The following is a 17919-nucleotide window of genomic DNA, read 5'->3' on the forward strand; positions in this document are numbered from 1 at the left end:
AGTAGAGGTAGTACCAAGTAATGAAAGCTGATATTGCAGCCTGGATAATATGTATTTATTTATTCATAGTTCATATTTAGTGGTAGTAGAGAGATGGTTAATGTCTGAGTCTATGTAGCCTGAGAAAAATTCCCTGACCCTAGAGTTGCATGTTCTCAGCCTCTGGGAACCAGACATTCTGTCTAAACACTATGCTGCTTTTCCAGTCCACTATCAGAAGCTTCCAAACTCCAGTAGAGTCACTCTCTTTCACTCAGGTGGCAGTTTTCTAACACAGCCCACTGCTGTCTGTGTAAGATGGACAGCTGCTGTATAGATTCTATAGCTCAAAGCGAGTCTCCTTCCTCTGTCTCCTTCCCTCCCTCCCTGAGTCCTGATGAAAGTTGCTGAGGAACACTGTCCCATGATGCCTGGCATTAGATCCTCCAGCATTCCACAGAAGACCTGCTTGATGGCTCACAATCTGCTGAATGAAAGGGGAGGGAGGACTGGGAGCCACTGAGAAAAAAAACAGGATCTGAATAATCCTTCAATGACCTTTGTTACCTACCAACGTAGGTTTTCCTTATTCTATGAAGTAGCTTAGTGGCTTATTTTACTGAGAATTTCATGTTCTATGCAATAACAGTAAAATAAGTAGCTTCAAATAGCACATAATTGAGTGTTCACATTAGGAGCATGGTTCTTACACATGATATTTACAATCTTTGTCTCTGGGTACTATGTCTTTATGTGTACTTGGGTACTATCTCTTTGTTATTTTCCATCTTAAACAGCCTTACAGCTGTTACATAACCTGGCCAATGCCACCCAACTAAGTAGTGTCAGACTATATATTTATTGCATGGCTGTAGCAAAACAAGATAAGGTCTGGGAAGATGGCTCATTGGGTAAAGTAGTTGCTGTCATCCATGTAAAAGCCAGATGTAGTACATGAACCTGTCACGCCAGTGCTGGGAGGCAAAGCCTGAGGCTTGCTGGCCAGTCTTTCTATTTGAAATGGTGAGCTCCATGGTCACTGAGAAACTCCGTATCAAAAAATAAATTGGTGAAGCAAGCAATTGAAGAAAACACATGATATCAACCTGCCTATGCATGTGCTAGCACAGGTGAACATACTTGTATACATGCAAATAGCACACACACACACATACAAAGTTAGTAATAAATAGCTGACAGATTTCTCTTCAAGATTTAGCATGATAAAAATTAGAAGAAAAAAGAAAAGATTGTTTTACTTTTGCTATGGAATGTCCCTTAAGGCCAGTGTGCTAAAGGTTTGGTCTTTAGATTGGCATTATAATAAAGAAAAGAAAAGTCTAAGAGGTGGGGTAAAAGAAGAGGCATTTTTAAATCATTGACGGTGTATCCAGGTAGAAATTATGGAACAGTGGACTCAGCCACTTTTTAAATTTCTTTCCTAGAGCTGCCTGTACATCCTCTGCACGTTTTGAGGTGTTTCTTTTTGTTCCATTTTGTCCTGTGGCTTCAGCTTCTCCAGCCTAAATGCCATAAGGAGAAAGATTTCTTTTTTTTGGGGGGGGGGGGTGTTTTGTTTTTGTTTTTTCGAGACAGGGTTCCTCTGTGTAGTCCTGGCTGTCCTGGAACTCACTCTGTAGACCAGGCTGGCCTCAACTCAGAAATCCACCTGCCTCTGCCTCCCGAGTGCTGGGATTAAAGGCGTGTGCCACCACCACCCCCACTAAGATTTCTTATTAAGATCCTTTCAATGTGATCCTGAGGATGAAGCCCATTGTTAGGTTAATCATTCCTTAGCTTTTCTAAGAGTCTTTGTTTACCTTTTCACTTGAGTCTTCTGATCTATGCATTGGGAAAATGTCAGGCCTTTTAAACTCAAAACTATTTATTGAAAAGATTTGTTTCCTGTGTCCATAAAGAAGTTTGATTTTTATAGCTTAGAAATCATAGGTGGCATTTATCAGAAAATAAAGTGAGCAAGCAGTTGAACCTGTAACTTTCTTGGACCCTTCCTTAGAATGTGCCACACCCTGTACTCCGAGGAATGGCTGATACTCATAGGCCTGAGTGTGGCCACCAGTACATAAAAAGGCTGAAGAGTGAATGTCTGAATACTGTTGTTTCGTGTGTGTGTGTGTGTGTGTGTGTGTGTGTGTGTGTGTGTGTATTACTGGGGGGGAGGGGGGACGGGCACTATACGCATGGCTGGTGCCTGTAACAGCCAGAAGAATGCTTTGATACCCTGGACTGGAACTATCAATGGTTATAGGCCACCATGTCGATTCTGGGAACAGAACCCAGGTCCTCTGCAAGAGTAACTTAGAGTAAGAGTCTGCAAGAGACTCTTAACTGCTGAATCATCCTGAAGAGATCTGCTCAGAGCCTTTGGAAAATATTGCCAGACCCCCTCCCTTCTCAGAAGACAGAGGTCTTAGAGCACTTAGGCACCCTTCCCCTTCAGAAGGGAGAGGCTAGTTACACTACACTCCTCGGGAAGATGGGGGGTGGGGGGGAACAGACCTCTGACCACCTGCTGATAGGAGATGCCCAGAGCACATTCCTCAGCCCTGGCTACCTCATTCCCTAAGGACCAATCAGTTTAAAAGTCACACTGTTCTGCCAATCACATTGTGCCTAGTGACTGTTGCCCTATTCTACCCCTGAAAACTGTATAAAAACTGGCCTAACAGGCCACCCAAGGTGGTTGCCACTCCTTTGAATGCTGGAACAATAAACTCCTCTTGCTTTTGCATTGGGCTCACTCGGGTCCTCGGTAGCTAAGGCAGCTAAGGCTAGTCAGAGTCTTACAATCTATTCATCCCCCTACATTTTTGTTGTTGTTGTTGTTGTTGTTGGGATTTGTTTGTTTTGTTTTTAGCAGTAAAGATACTATGGTTTTTCGAGAGCCTCACTGAAATCTGGAATTCACTGCAGATGTCACTTTGGAAACAGCATTTGACTGAAGACTATGAAAAATCATTCTTGACAACAGGATCAGTAACCCCAACTCCTTTATCCCAAGGTTCTCTTAGATGTCTACCTGGCCTAGGGATGGATTAGAAGCATCATAGATGTGAAGGGTCCTTGAACATCTCCCCTGGGCTCTTTGGAAAGGAGTTAATCAGGAGCATCAGGCTTTGGTTGTGACAGGTCCTGCCATTAGGGAGATGGTCTAATTAGGAAATAGAGGGTCAGGCCTAGAGACCAGGAAACATGGGAGAGTCAAAGTCACAGGGCCAGCAACAAAGAACACCCAACCTGTCATCACCATAAACTCCTCAGGACAAATGGCAGTGTTGAAGTATGTCACTGTTCCCTGCCAATGCTTATACTCAGCTAAGGACTGTGTATGTGGTGATGTAGCAACATTTAATTCTGAATAAGTGTTAATTAGATGTCTTAGTGGAGAAATGATCTGTAACCTAATACGCTCACACAATGTGAAATTCTCTCAATGATATAATTTGATAACACATCCAGTATGTGTTTCTCTAGGTTTGACTGCTTAATTCAGATATATAAATCCATTAATAACTGTTTGGTGTGTGGTATCCTGGTAGCTGCTGTCTACCTGTCCTTAGCACAGGGCCTGGGAACTAGGCTAGTTTGTTTCATTGTGATCTGCAGCATAAACATGAGTTCATGCTTTCTTTGCTCCATTCTGCTCCCAGCTGCCCAGAACCAATTTGAGTAGTTGCAATGTCTGCTGTTGCTGTGTTGGAGCAATAAACAAACCCAGTGCACAGAGGAGCCCTGGATTTCATTAGGAAGCCCTGAATTTCATTGTGAGCTAGTTTGACAGACTTGCTTTCTTTATAATGATTGTGTTTGGTAAAGCTTACTCTCATTTCTATCCTTGTAGGGTTTTTTGTTGTTGTTTTGGGGGTTTTTTGTTTTTGTTTTTTTAAATCATGGTCTCGTGTGTGTGTGTGTGTGTGTGTGTGTGTGTGTGTGTGTGTGTATGTGTGTGTGAACTTGCACCATACATTTATCATTTTTACTTATTTTGTGTGTCTGATGCTGGGGATTGAACTCAGAGCTTCTCGAATTCTAAAAAAATATTATACTTCTGAGTTACACTCCTAGGCCTATGCTTTTTAACCATCTTAAAGTGTACAATTCCAGGCAGCGAACATTCTACTTTATTGTCCATTTATATAACAGACATTATACTGCATTTATTCTTTTGTTATTGGTCTATTTTAGCCTACATAACACCCTCAAGGACCATCAGAAACTTTCCATTTTAAGAATATTTTGTTAGGATTCAATCAGGTTAAAGCTGCTAATTCGAGAACCAGTGGTGTTCCTAGTTTTCTAATTCTGTTTAAAAGTATTTTTGGATGTCAGTGCAAACAGCAGGCAATATTTTAATTTTGCCTTTATTTTTGCTAAAAATCAGAGTTTTGGAGCTGGAATCATGGCTGAATGGGTAAAGTGCTTGCACAGAGACCTAAACTCAGACTCCCAGTAGCCATATCAAAATCTGGGTAGGATGGCATCTGCCTCAGCACTAGAGACAGAGAGTGGCCAACCCCAGGGGCTTCCTGGCTATTCAGTCCAGTCTAAGCAGTGATACAGGAGGAGTGAGAGACACTTTCTCAAAAAATAGGACGAAGGTGCAATTGAAAATGATACTTTACACCAACTTCCGGACTCCACAAAGCAACTGCACAAGTTGAGTGTGTGTTAATACACACATAGACTCAGACACACACACTCAGACATACACACACACACATACAAATACACAGATACACAGACATACCCAGAGAGACACAGACATATGTACATACATTTTTGAGGTTTGGTTTAGAGAAAAAAAAAATCATTGCAATATTTTAAAACATTTTCCATCGCTACAAAATAAAGAGAGGAAAAAGTACATACCGACTGGGGATCTTACCCTAGAAAAAAGCATAAACTTTCTCCCTGCAATTCAGAATTTATGTTAAGTAGTTCCACCCCCCCCCACCCCCCCCATATAAAGCAAACTGTAATGCCCTCCCTCTGTGGAGGAAATGCCCCAGGAGCCAGTCTGAAGAATAAGAGCAGCTGGTTTTCCAAAAGGAGAAAGACATGAGATCAATGGAGTTGTTACTACTAATTGGTGAGAGCAAATCCGCAGATGCCGTTCCAGCTGGGGAAATTATACCTCAGACCACTGTCCATTGGCTGTGTTGTCAGCAATAACAAGCAGGCAGGCCTGCCTCTCCTACACAATAGACATTGCATTCTAATATGATTTAATTGATTACAGAGCTTGGGCTGTGGAGGAACGGTACTGTAACAGCGAGTTTTGTGCTAATGAAAACTAGACACAGAAATGAGGCCTGAATATATATAATCTCTTACTGACATTTGTTCACTGGGGGCCTTACCTGTAACCTGAACATCTTGTTGGTACTCGGCAGATAGGATCCACTGATCTCAGGGCCCTCTGTGAACATTCTGCAACAACCTTGTTTGACTGAATTCTTCATGGAAAGTACAAAAAGGATAACCCAAAAAGGATTGAACTTACGTGGTAGAAAGAAATGCTAATGCCTCCATTTTAAGCAAATCTTTACACGCCATCCGTGATTGGTTTATTTGTCAGTCTGACACAAGCTAGGATCATCTGGAGTTGGGGAGAGGAGTTTCGATGAGGAAATATTTAAGAGGGATTGTATTAATCAGGTTTATTGAGGTGGAAATACCCATCCTGAGTGTGGCTGGCACCATTTTATGGGAGCCCCCTCGGGGGGAGGGGTGGCAAATGAGAAAGGGAGAGCAAGGTGACACCAGCCTTCATTGATACACTGCTGCCTGCTCTTGGCTGTAACTGCAATGTAACTAGCAGCCCTAAGTTCCTGCTGCCTTGAGCTCCCTGCAGTGATGGCTGTAACCTGGAGTTGTGAACCAAATAAACCCTTTCCCGCTCATGCTGCTTCTTTTCTGTTAATTTTTAAATTTAATGTGCCTTGTGGTTTTGCCTACATGTCTACGTGAGGGTGAGTGTCAGATAATGGAGTTATAGACAGTTGTGAGCTGCCATGTAGGTGCTGGGAATTGAACCCAGATTCTCTGGAAGAAGTCAATGCCCTCAACGCACGTGCGCCCCATGTTGCTTCTACCAAAGTATTTTATCACAGCACAAGAAAATAAAATAAAGACAATACCCCATGGAAATCTGACATTATGATCCTCAGCTCACTGAAGAAATCTACAAACTCTGCAGCAGACTAAAGCAACAGTAGCAACAGAAACAAATGCTCTTATTCAAAACAATCAAAACAAATGCTCTTATTCACCAGGATGGTTCCTGATGACTGGCAACTTGACAGTTGAAAACTCACCTGGGCGATGGGCCTCCGGTGGTGCTGGAGAACAATTATTTTGGTTATGTTAATTAGGGTGAATAGGCTCAACCACTGTTTCCCTGCTTGGAATCCTGGGCTGTGTAAGAGATGAAAGAGACCTGAGCAGAGGCATGCATTCATGGTGGATACTTTGTAGCCAGATGTTTGGAATTTCTGCTGCACTGCATCCCCAACCCCCACCCTTTTGCCACCCCAACCCCACTCTTGACCTGTGAACCAGAGCAAATCCTTTCTCTCCTGGGTTAGTCTTGTCACAGTATTAATCACAACAAGGAGAAACCAAGACACCCAGTTTTAAATACCCCTTCAAAAAATAAATAAAAGCAAAATAAAACTGAATAATAACAAAAAGACAATAGCCGGTATTTCTGTTCATTATCTACAGTTACAACTCTATCTACAGTTGATTATTCACAGGAATATCTATTGGCTAGTTGTTTTCTCATTTGTGAGACAAAATAATATTTGCGTTATTTTGAGCAATTCTATATATCTGGTGTTTGATGGGACAGCTTAATGTATCCTGGGTTTTCTAACAAGAACATTATGTTATATACCCGTGGCACATTTCTTGCTGACCAATCTTAAATTTGGAGTCTTTTAATACACATAACTTGATGTGACCCAGATTGTCTCTCCGTAAGTCTCCCAAAGGTAGCTAAGCGACTTAAGGGATGAATTAAGTCTATTAGGTCACTGGGTACTCTGCAGCACTGTATTGCTGAACACACCACACTGGTAGTGTTTTTCTAGCCAATTCCCTGATCGGGTAGCCTATTTTTAATATTAAAATCTCTCAGAACCAAAGTCATATCTTTCTGGAAGGTCAGAATTTTAGAGCAGTGTATTAACGATGTGCTAAGGAATTGCTGACTCATCCGGCCGGCTTCCTGTCCTCACCAGTGCCAACGTCACCTAACTGCCCACGTAAGAAGAGCTCAGTCCTTTGATGAAACCTTGAATAATTAGTTTATATAGTTTAACGAGAAGATATTTTAATATTTTAGAACATTAACATTTTGTGTGTAAGCGCCTTCTTTCAATTTCTAATTCCTTACCTGACATAATTGCCACATCTGCCTTTACTTTGTTACTCTGTTCCACAGTGAATGAAAGGTCTTCGAGGAGACTTACTTGCTCATTAGCTCCTTTCATTACTAGGGAAACATTTAATGAAAGGCAAAGACAACTAACTGTTTAGTGAAAATATGTATGTGTATACCATCTTGGCCACTCTTGATCAAAATCTATGTTCAAGATTGGTGTACTGGCTGGTTTTATATGTCAACTTGACACACGCTGGAGTTATCACAAAGAAAGGAGCCTCCCTTGAGGAAATGCATCCATGAGATCCAGCTATAACGTATTTTCTCAATTAGTGATCAAGGCCGGAGTACCCAGTCCATTGTGGGTGGTGCCATCCCTGGGTTGGTAGTCCTGGGTTCTATATGAAAGCCAGGGGAAGCAAGCCAGTAAGTAGTACCCCTCCATGGCCTCTACATCAGCTCTGGCCTCCAAGCTCCTGCCCTGTGTGAGTGCCTGTCCTGACTTCCTTTGGTGATGAACAGTGATGTGGAAGTGTAGCTGAAAAAACCCTTTCCTCCCCAACTTGATTCTTCATCATGATGTTTTGTGCAGGAATAGAAGCCCTGACTAAGACAATTGGCATGGCGATGTAGGCTAGTGACATCTGGTGGCTAGAGGTCCTCTTGGTGGACCCTCTGTAAGAGGGTCCTCAAGTTTAAGGCCAGGTGGTACATCAGAGTGAGTTCAAGAATGACTTGGAATTCATAGTGAGTTCAAGGGTAGCCTGGGTAACTTAGAGAGACCCCATGTCAAGTAAAATATGACTTAAAAGGGTTGCGAGGTAGCTCAGCGTTAGAACATTTGCCCGGCCTGGGCTAAGCCCTGGGTGTACTACCTAATAGCAGAGAAAAGAAATCACGGTGTTTTCTAGACTTCATATTACTAACAGAAGCTTTTTGTTCTCATTTGCAGAATTGGTAACATTTTTATTTTTTAAAATGCAACCTTATTTATTTTTATTGTTGTTTCAGTATTTTTACATATGTAAAATGTGGCTACACTTAGATGTCGACATTTCGTAGGTGTTTTCTATCGATGTCCTCGCAATTATTTGCTTTACATAATTCTCTCCAGTCTTAGTCATTGTTTCTAAGGTTTCCTAATAATCTAAGTAAACCATAACACAAGAATGTTGTTGTGCTGGGGCTCAAAAGTGTAATTATACTGATCCATGACAGGAGACAAATAAACTGAATTTCCCAAAGTTGTTCTAGGCAAGCTGTTGGTACGTGCATGATATTAGCATTATTAAATCCTCTCTTCATTGTGAATTGGTAGTTTCTTAACAAAGAGAATCACTTACTAGGGAAAGTGTTTTTGTTTTTTTTGTTTTTTAAGTTAGCAAGATGGCAGACTTTCCAACAGCCTGGAGCTGTTGATAGCTTTGATGAATTCCGTATTCAAATTATTTGTCCATTTATGTCTCTTCATCTCTTAGTGGTTTTCTCACCAAGTGAGTAGATGCCAAGAAAATGTTAGGGTGTACTCTTTAGGACAGCAGCCATATGGTGGCTGTGTATTGGCATCCATGGGAAAGCTCACCTTGAATGGAAAAAAGTCAAGATTTGTATGTTTGATGGAATTGTAGTTAAAGAGAACACCTAATGTGATCTCTTCACATGACCATTATTAACTAATAGACAGTTCATTAAAATATTCTAGAATTCTGTATTTGTCCAGTGAAGTGCGTTCATAGAACCTAGGGATTTGATTCAGTGGAAGAACACATAACACATACCTTACTGTGTGCTTAAGAATGAGGGTTCATTACAAAATAATTATATGGATATATATATATATATGTGTGTGTGTGTGTGTGTGTGTGTGTGTGTGTGTGTATGTATATTATATTGTGTGTGTAAATATATAGATGTAAATGTATATGTAAATATCTGAATATATATTACACATTCAAAATTACTTGAACAATTTCCTCCTTGTAAGGCCTTGATGTTTTTATTTTTTTTATTAGCATTTACTAATTAACAAAATAATGGCTTGTGACATTTTCATGCATGTGCACGGATCCTACTGAAGACTCTGATGTCCCCTTTTCTCCCTTGCATGGCTGATCCTACTCTTTCTAAGTAGCACTCACCTTGCTGGCATGCCTTTCTGTTTGTTTAGGTTGTTATGTATTGTTGTGGTTTTGAGACAAGGTCCAGGCCACAAATCAGGTTGGCCTTAAACTAATTTTCCTCCTGCCTCAACCTCTCACACACACCACCCTCAGGTCTGACTTGAGCTTTTCAGGCACTCTGTTTTGTTAGATGTTAAATGGGTAGGCACACTTCTGCTGTGACTTTCAGGTCCAGCTCTGTAGGAATAGAAGAGATGGTGCCTTTGGATGGCAGTAAATTTTCCGCAGTGTGATGTTTACAGTGTGTTTTGAGCCGTCTATAAGAAAATCTTCCAGCACATTCTTCCTAGCCACTCCAGTTCAGTGTGTGCATCTGACAAAGGGGAAACTTGGGGGGGGGGGGGGAGGGACTGTTGACATGAGTTGCCTTTGGGTGTGCTATGAGTCACTGGCAATTTTAGGGTTGGAACCTTACATTCCTAAACTTAGAAAGTGAAGTTATGTGAAAAGAAGACATACACACAAATATGCTTTAGTCCTTCTGTCAAAATATGAAATCTCTGAAGGTTTGGAAACAGGACGAGATAAAAATTTTAAATTTAATAACTTCTTTCTGACTTGGAGTGGCTTGCTTGTTATGTAACATGATTACTCTATTGACTGACTAGGGGTCAACCTTTGCAGTAAGTTAGTGGACTTAATATTTACTGAGTCTTATGATAAAACAAGAAAGATAAATGGAACCTGGAATCTTTGCTTGAGTCTTTTATTCTTTATACATATTTATCATAGGCAAATTTGTATTGGTGATTGATTATTAAGAAAAAAACACAGGCGTGTTTAGTAATGGCTAGAAAGATTTAGGAATGTTAAGACCCTCTAAAGAAAACTGAAAATGTGAAGGAGAATAATTCTCTCTCACTCTCTCGCTCTCTGGCTCTCCCTCTCCTTCTCCCCCTGTCCCTCTCCTTCTCTGTCTTCCTCTTTTTATTCGTTCAATAGATACTTATCGAGCATGCCTCCCACATTCCAGACACTTCTGACATATGAGCAACTGAAATAGAAGGAAAACAAGAACCTTGTAGAGTTAGACACAAAACAGTAAATACAGGAGGCAAATTATGTATAAAAACATAGAAACATTGTTTCTGTAAGTAAAGTATGATAATAAGATGGGGATCACTGGCAGGTAGGAGCAGGTCACAGTTTTATAACTGAGATGCTTGCGGAAACAGCAGTAAAATGTTTGAGCAAAAAAAAAATTAAAAGGATGGAATGATGTTTGCGGGTAGAAGAATACAAGAAAAAGGTTCCTGGTGTCTGCATCAATGAGCTTGAAAAGTTGGAAGTGAATAGTGTGTTTATGAGAGCAGGCAGGTCCTAGGAAGAGTGGGCATGTAGAAGTTGGATGGAGGAAGAGATTCTAGAAAGTAAGACTTAGGAGGTACAAGTAATAGGTAAGAAATAAATATCTAGTGGCATCTTGAAAGTCAGGCTGGAAAAGTTAACATCCAGGGTGGGATCATCTGTACTAAATGCCCCCAAGGTAGAGAAAGATGTGTCCAAGAAGAGACAGCGGGATTTCGTTGCTGGTGATATTAATGAGTAGTGGTGGTGGAACAGGGGCATATGCAGGGTTAAGAGAGAAATGGAACAGCGAAATTGGATTTCATATGCTCATCATTTTCTAGACTAATTTTTCTGCAAAGGAGAATAAAATAGACAGGAGCTGGCAGAGCGAATGCAGTCAAAGGAAAATGATACCGTGTGTGAAGAGTTGTAATAACAATAACATCCATGTGCCTTAGTTACTTTTCTCATTGCCATGAACAAGGACCTGAGAGGAGATAATGGGAGAAAGGACTTATTTCGGCTCTGGTTTGAGGGGTACAACTCATCAGGGCAGAGGAGGGGTGGTGTCTTGGCCCATGGAGGTGGGAGTTTGCAATTCTATTTGTTGGACCAGAAAGCAGAGGGGTGGGGGGACTATGTTGGCAGTCAGCCTACCTTATCCTTTTTCTTCTATAATTTCATCAAAGTCATGATGATAGTGGTTGCCAAAGTCAGGGTCCATCTTACCCTTAAATTAATCATCTATGAAGTACCTTCATTGACATACCAGAGGTTGCATCTCTGAGTTTGAAGCTCACCATTAAAATTTATAATTCCTTCAGCTTCAGGGCTTACAGGTGTCAACACTTCCTGTTGAACCAAAAGGTTATTCTGACGATCTTGAATTCTTGCCCATTCAAGGCAGGCTGGCTATCACTGAAGTTTCTGAAGGTCAGCTTGCCAAAGTTACATTCATTTCCAGAAAAAAAAAAATATTTAAATAGCAGGTTTCTTGACTTCCATTGTTCTTCCATTCCACCCTCTACATTTTAATGTGGATAGGTGATGAAATAACGTGTCACACTTTTGAGATACTCTGAGGCAAATTTCAGAGTCGCAGCAGCCAAGTCCGCAAAATAGCGCTGTATGAATAAATGTGAAATTATCTGTTTTATTGAATCTTCGTTGTACATGCGTCATGCCTTTTGGCAAGGTGAAATTTAGCAAACAATGAAAATGGTGAGTGCAGCTCACACACACACACACACACACACACACACACACACACACAACTTGAGGAAGATGAAGTTACTAATTTGGAAGTCATTGTGGTGCTTCATGAGTACCGGAAATTGCAGTACCTGTGACTGGCAAACGGAAAGGCTCTGCTTTTGAATAGTAGAAACATCAGTTGTATACAAAGATTTGTCCTGCCTTACTTTTTTTACATGGCCTCTGGAAGAACTTGGACTCATTTTGCTGAAAGTTCATTCCCAACTCAATTGTGAGCTGTGTAACCTCAGGTCTTTTAACTTCTCTATGCCTCGATTTTCTCCTCAGTAAATATAAAGCAGACTAGAGACCAAATTGGGTGAAACTTGTTAGTTTAGTGTCTGGTGCTATATAAACACTCATAAATCAAAAGTCTCTCTCAATCACAGGGTAAACTTAATCTTCCTAGTAACATAAGCCAGGACAATCTAAAACATACTACTTAACTTTTAAGAAGCGATGATGGATTTAAAAGGAAAAAACCCAAGACCTTTGCTAAAGTCTTGGAATGAATGATGTTCCTAATAATGGGGGTCATACTGATAGCAACATAAGTGTCACCCCTCAAATTAAGAGAAGGATGTAAGTTCAACATGACAAGAACATATATGTAGGAGTCTCAGCATAGTCCATATATTTTTTAATATGAATCTACACAAGCCAGAGGATAAGAATATTAATAAATCTTATGAAAATATAACACGTCAGCTACACAGACTTCTTTGCAACTGTGGTGATTGATCTTGGTTGTCAACTTTGACCCAGCTGGAAGGATGAGACATCAAGTGAGGAATTCGCTTTCATCCTAATGGCTCACCAGTGTCTGTGAGGTATTTTCTTGATGCCTAGTTGGTGTTTGAGGGCCCAGCCTAGAGTAGACAGAACCTTTCCTACATAGGTCACTATAGACATCCCCTTCCTTGTATAGGTGACTATAGACAGCCTCTTCCCTACATAGGTCACTATAGAAAACTACTTCCCTACATAAGTCACTATAGACAAACCCTTCTCTACATGGTAACTGTAGACAGGCCTTTCCCTACAAAGTGAGGCTGGACTATTTAAAACAGTAAGGTACCTGAATGTGAGACTGGGAGCAAGCCTGTAAGCCACTTCTTCTGTGGTTTCTACCTCAGTTTCTACTCATGTTCCCCTGCCCTTATCTTCTTCAGGGATGGGCTGTGACCCAGACATGTGAGCTTAGAGGGACTCTCTTTTTCCACATTGGTTGTGATCAGTGTTTTATCACAACAGAAAGCAATCTGATACAGCAGTGAAGACTCCAAATATGTCTTTACCTCAGTCTGAGTTTACTCTGCTCCTTCTGTCTTTTCTCTCAGCACATCCTAGTTTGAATTGGTTTCTTTTATCACTTGGATTTTGGCTTAGTGTCATCTGAAATTGTTATCACCTTACCTATAGACTATACACTTTGATGCTCTCATTTTAGCCTTTAAAAAAATTGTTCCCCCATAGCAGGTATTTTTCTACTAACCTTTTCTTTAAAAAAACATCAGCCTTCTTCACAATTTTATCAAGTATAATAATGACAGCAGGACACTTGAGTCTGTTCCACAGCTGCATTTCCTACATTTGGTTGGGAGTACAGCAGTTTCAAAGAAGCATGTGCTCAGAAAATGCATGTAGGTGGGGGTTTTGTGGGATCTTTAAATATATATATATATATATATATATATATATATATATATATATGTGTGTGTATATATATATATACACATATATATACATATATATACACGCACATATATACACACACATATATATGAGCTCTTCATCAATGTGTACTATAGTTCTATAATGTTTATAAATTTTCATATTCTCTTAATAAAATTGAAACTAACATATTGACTTTACATAATCATAAAAGTATCACATGGGGATGCCCTTGCAAAAGTTCCTTACTGACACTTCTGATACTGTTTTTCGACACTGAGCTAAATAACAGCCAATTATATTTGAGATTCTCATCCTATAAATGTAAATATCAATTATATGACATTTGCAATTAAAGTATACAGTAGGTGAGAAAATATGCTTCATCTCAATACCTGTCATTCTGAATCTTTAGTGCCAAGATCTGCCATTATTGGTAAATAGCTGAGAGTTGTATCTGTGAAGGAATTCATGAATCAAGGAACTGCCAGTAACAGCATAAAAAGAAATAAACAAAAAAAACTATATCACTCTTAGAAACCAAAACCAAACTTTTCAACTATAGATAGTGACAATATGAGGAGTGAAGGAATTATCTTCCCTAGCAGCAAGCTACAGCTAAGCAGCAAGTACAAGCAAAGCTTCTCCATTGGTTCTTGTCCATTTCCCATCTGACCAATAAGGTGCTGAGATGGCACACCTGTGCCAGGTTTGGTCCAAGCAGGGAAATGATTTGAGTTGAATTTGGTATTGAGTCAGTGTAGTCTATGAAGGAGGTTTGCAGTCTCCAGGTAAGAATCTAGGGGCCTCTAGAAACCATAGAAGTTAAGTTGACTCTGCTCAAGAGTGTTGCTTTAGGTTTCATAGGAAGACTCCTAGAGAAGTTTATGGCACCACTTGGGATTCAGGATGCTACTTCTCAGGTAGGCTTAGAGCTCTTATCATGTTGACTTTAAAGAAGAAAGCACAAAAATGCTCAAGAACCATGATATAGGAGATAGTTAGGATTGTGAAACAGAGAACAGCTTCACAATAGCAAATTTCACACACACACACAAATACTCAAGGAAAGGATAATGTTTTGTTTATACACATAGGTGACATAAAAGCAGAAAAGAAGCTGAAGGGCAGATAAAACCGTAAGTTGATCTGAGGTAACAAAGTTTTTCTGTAAACATTAACACAGAATTGCAATAAGATTTCTGAAGAAAAATATAAATGCCCATGTAATGTCCTACTGTGTAGACATTAGGCTCAACTTGCATTTTTGAACGGTATAATCGGCAGTGTGAGCATGAAGATGTGGAAGAGGAAATATGCCTAGCTGAATATATAGCGTGTCTGCAAGGACAAAAGCTACAACTAAGCAACTCATCAAGGAGACATTTTTATAATGAACCTGTTCAATAGTTATGGAAATGAATGCCAGATGTTCTCATCTCAAGACTACTTCAGGCACGATGACCCAGAAAGCCCATATGGTACAAAAGGCAAAAGCTTAATTGGATAGATGACTTTTCTCTGCATAATTCCCTGCTCCCAGAAGGAAGAAGGTTAAGTGTGTTGCTTCTGTTAGTAGTGTGTCTTTAAAAAGAAATACAGCAACTTTGGACACTAAACCTTGTAGTATTTAACAGTGACTACCTTGGGATGGGGGAATTCAAGGACATGGCCACGTTTCTCTTTCCACACTGAGTCCATATGTCTTCTATGGCAACTATTTTGTGAGTTTATACTCTTAGATAGACAGTGAGCTCCTAAGAAGAGCAGCTCATGGTCTTATTTTATAAAGTAGAGTTAATGAATGGCTGCAAATATTCAAACGATCATGGACAAACATTGGTGAAGTGATATCTAAAGACATCTGACTTCTTTTGCTCTGTTTCATTTTGGTTTGGTTTCATTTGGTTTGGTTTGGTTTTTCAAGACAGGGTTTCCCTGTGTAGCCCTGGATGTCCTGGAACTCACAAGGTAGACCAGGCTGGCCTCAAACACACTGAGATCCACTTGCCTCTGCCTCGCAACAGCTAGGAGGATGCTAATCTATTTAAACCTGAAAACACCATCAAAATGATTATTCTGTGTAAATGTTAAACCTGGTCACTAGCAATGGATTTTTTCGATTTTACTTCTTTTAAAAGAGAATGAAGAAACCAAAACTTTGTGTCCTGTGAGTACTCGCTACCTGACATGATGAGATTCTTTTTTTTTTTTTTTTTTCCGAGACAGGGTTTCTCTGTGTAGCCCTGGCTGTCCTGGAACTCACTCTGTAGACCAGGCTGGCCTCGAACTCACAAATCCGCCTGCCTCTGCCTCCCAAGTGCTGGGATTAAAGGCGTGCGCCACCACTGCCCGGCATCATGATGAGATTCTTAGTGACAGAATCTCTGTTTTGATTTTTGAATGATTTATTTATTTATTATTTATATGTGTTTGGTCTTCATGTTTGTCTGTCTGTCTGTCTGTCTGTCTGTCTGAGTATCATGAGCGTGCCTGGTGCCCAAGGATGCCAAAAAAGGTAGTAGATCCCCTGGGACTCAATTTCCAGATGTTGTGAACAGGCATGCAGTGCTAGGAATTGACCTGGGATTCTCTAGAAGAAAAGTCAGTGTTATTAAGCACTGAGCCATCTCATCAACTCTATGTAATAATTAATAGTAATAATAATAATGATAATCAAATTTTATAGAGTAATAAATAATATTAGCTTTTATCATTAATGCATGAATAATTTCATGTATATATACGATCGATTTTTATCAACTCTCATACACACCCCTGTACCCTCATCAATTCTCTCTCACCCACTGATGTAATTCTTCCAGCAAAGCTCCCACACCCACATATGTTCAATTCTGCCTGACCTCCGTGAGTGTGTGTTTGTGTGAGTATATGTGTGTAAGTGTGTGTGAGTGTGTGTGTATTACACTGAGTTTAGAGTTGCTCCCTTGAGCATGAGTCTGGAGTTATTTACTGGAACATAGGCAACATACCAATTGCTAAACACTAAAAAAAATGTCATATCCCTCCCTGGGTGACCATTACCTTCTCCTAACTCTTGAATGGATGTAGCTTCATGAAGTTCTCTTGAATGCACGAGGAAATGGTGATGAGTCTAGTCTTGCAGTTCTCACATCTGCAGTGAGTTCACTTGCCATTGGCTGTGATCAATGGAGAAACTCAAAACTGATGAATGTATAGAAAATAGGCAACTTTGAAGTCCTGAGTCTGAGCTGAGGAATCTGGAAGCATCTGGATCAACCCTTCTAAGGCCCAGGAACATTGGAGAAGAGGAAGCAGAAAAAAATGTAAGAGTTGGAGGATGAAGAAGTTTGCAGTGAGACTGGTGTTTTCGATAGACATGGCCATTGCACCAATGAGAGGCTTTTTTTTTTTTTTATCTGTACTGGGGAGTGAACTGAACCTTTAGCACTTTAAATGCTCAAACTGGTGTCAATGAGGACCAAAGCCCCACCCCCTCCCCGTGGAGTCTGGCTGAACTTGATTTTATCTCAGTTCCGTGTTACAGATGTGAGAAGCTTTAGAACATCAGAAACCACTGCTGTGTTGGAAGATTCATTTGTCCATTTTATATTTTGCTTGAACCAAAAATAATTGCAAATAATTTCTAAGACCCTGACACAGTACATTAACTTCATAGCATTATAAATAGGCCATTAATTTATGTCACAATACTGGGTTGGGATGCAATCAGTTTATATTATTATGTATTCCTTTTTTTTTATGTATTTTCTAGCTTTTGGCTTCTGGGAATCAGTATTAGCTGAGTGTCCAAAGGAAGGGAAGGTGGTAAAGATGTCTTTATTTTAATGTTTTATTTAATTAACTAGTTTATTTATTTTGAGGCAGCCTCTCATTATTTAACCCAGTCTGGTAAAACATGATCCTCTTGCCTCTGCCTCCAGAGTGATGACATTAGAGACACATGTCACTTTGGCCAGCTAAAATTTAGATGAGGCTGGAGAAAGTAATACTGTAGCATACTCAGACAGATGCAGTCTGTTTTCAAATTTTGTTTACTTTATAAAACTTGGTGATATGCATTTCTTCATAAGGAAACGTTAAAAATATAGCCCCATTCACCCATATATCTCCTTTGTAAGCCCCAGCCCC

At 40.0% G+C, this 17919-nt stretch overlaps 1 protein-coding gene across 7 annotated transcripts in view; it reads left to right on the forward strand.

The window, feature by feature from the left end:
• The window catches only part of Cacnb2 (calcium voltage-gated channel auxiliary subunit beta 2), a 350616-nt gene that overhangs the window by 227744 nt on the left and 104953 nt on the right, over positions 1–17919 (forward strand). The window lies entirely within an intron of this gene.

Source organism: Arvicanthis niloticus, chromosome 8, assembly GCF_011762505.2.
Source record: "Arvicanthis niloticus isolate mArvNil1 chromosome 8, mArvNil1.pat.X, whole genome shotgun sequence".
NCBI lineage: Eukaryota > Metazoa > Chordata > Mammalia > Rodentia > Muridae > Arvicanthis > Arvicanthis niloticus.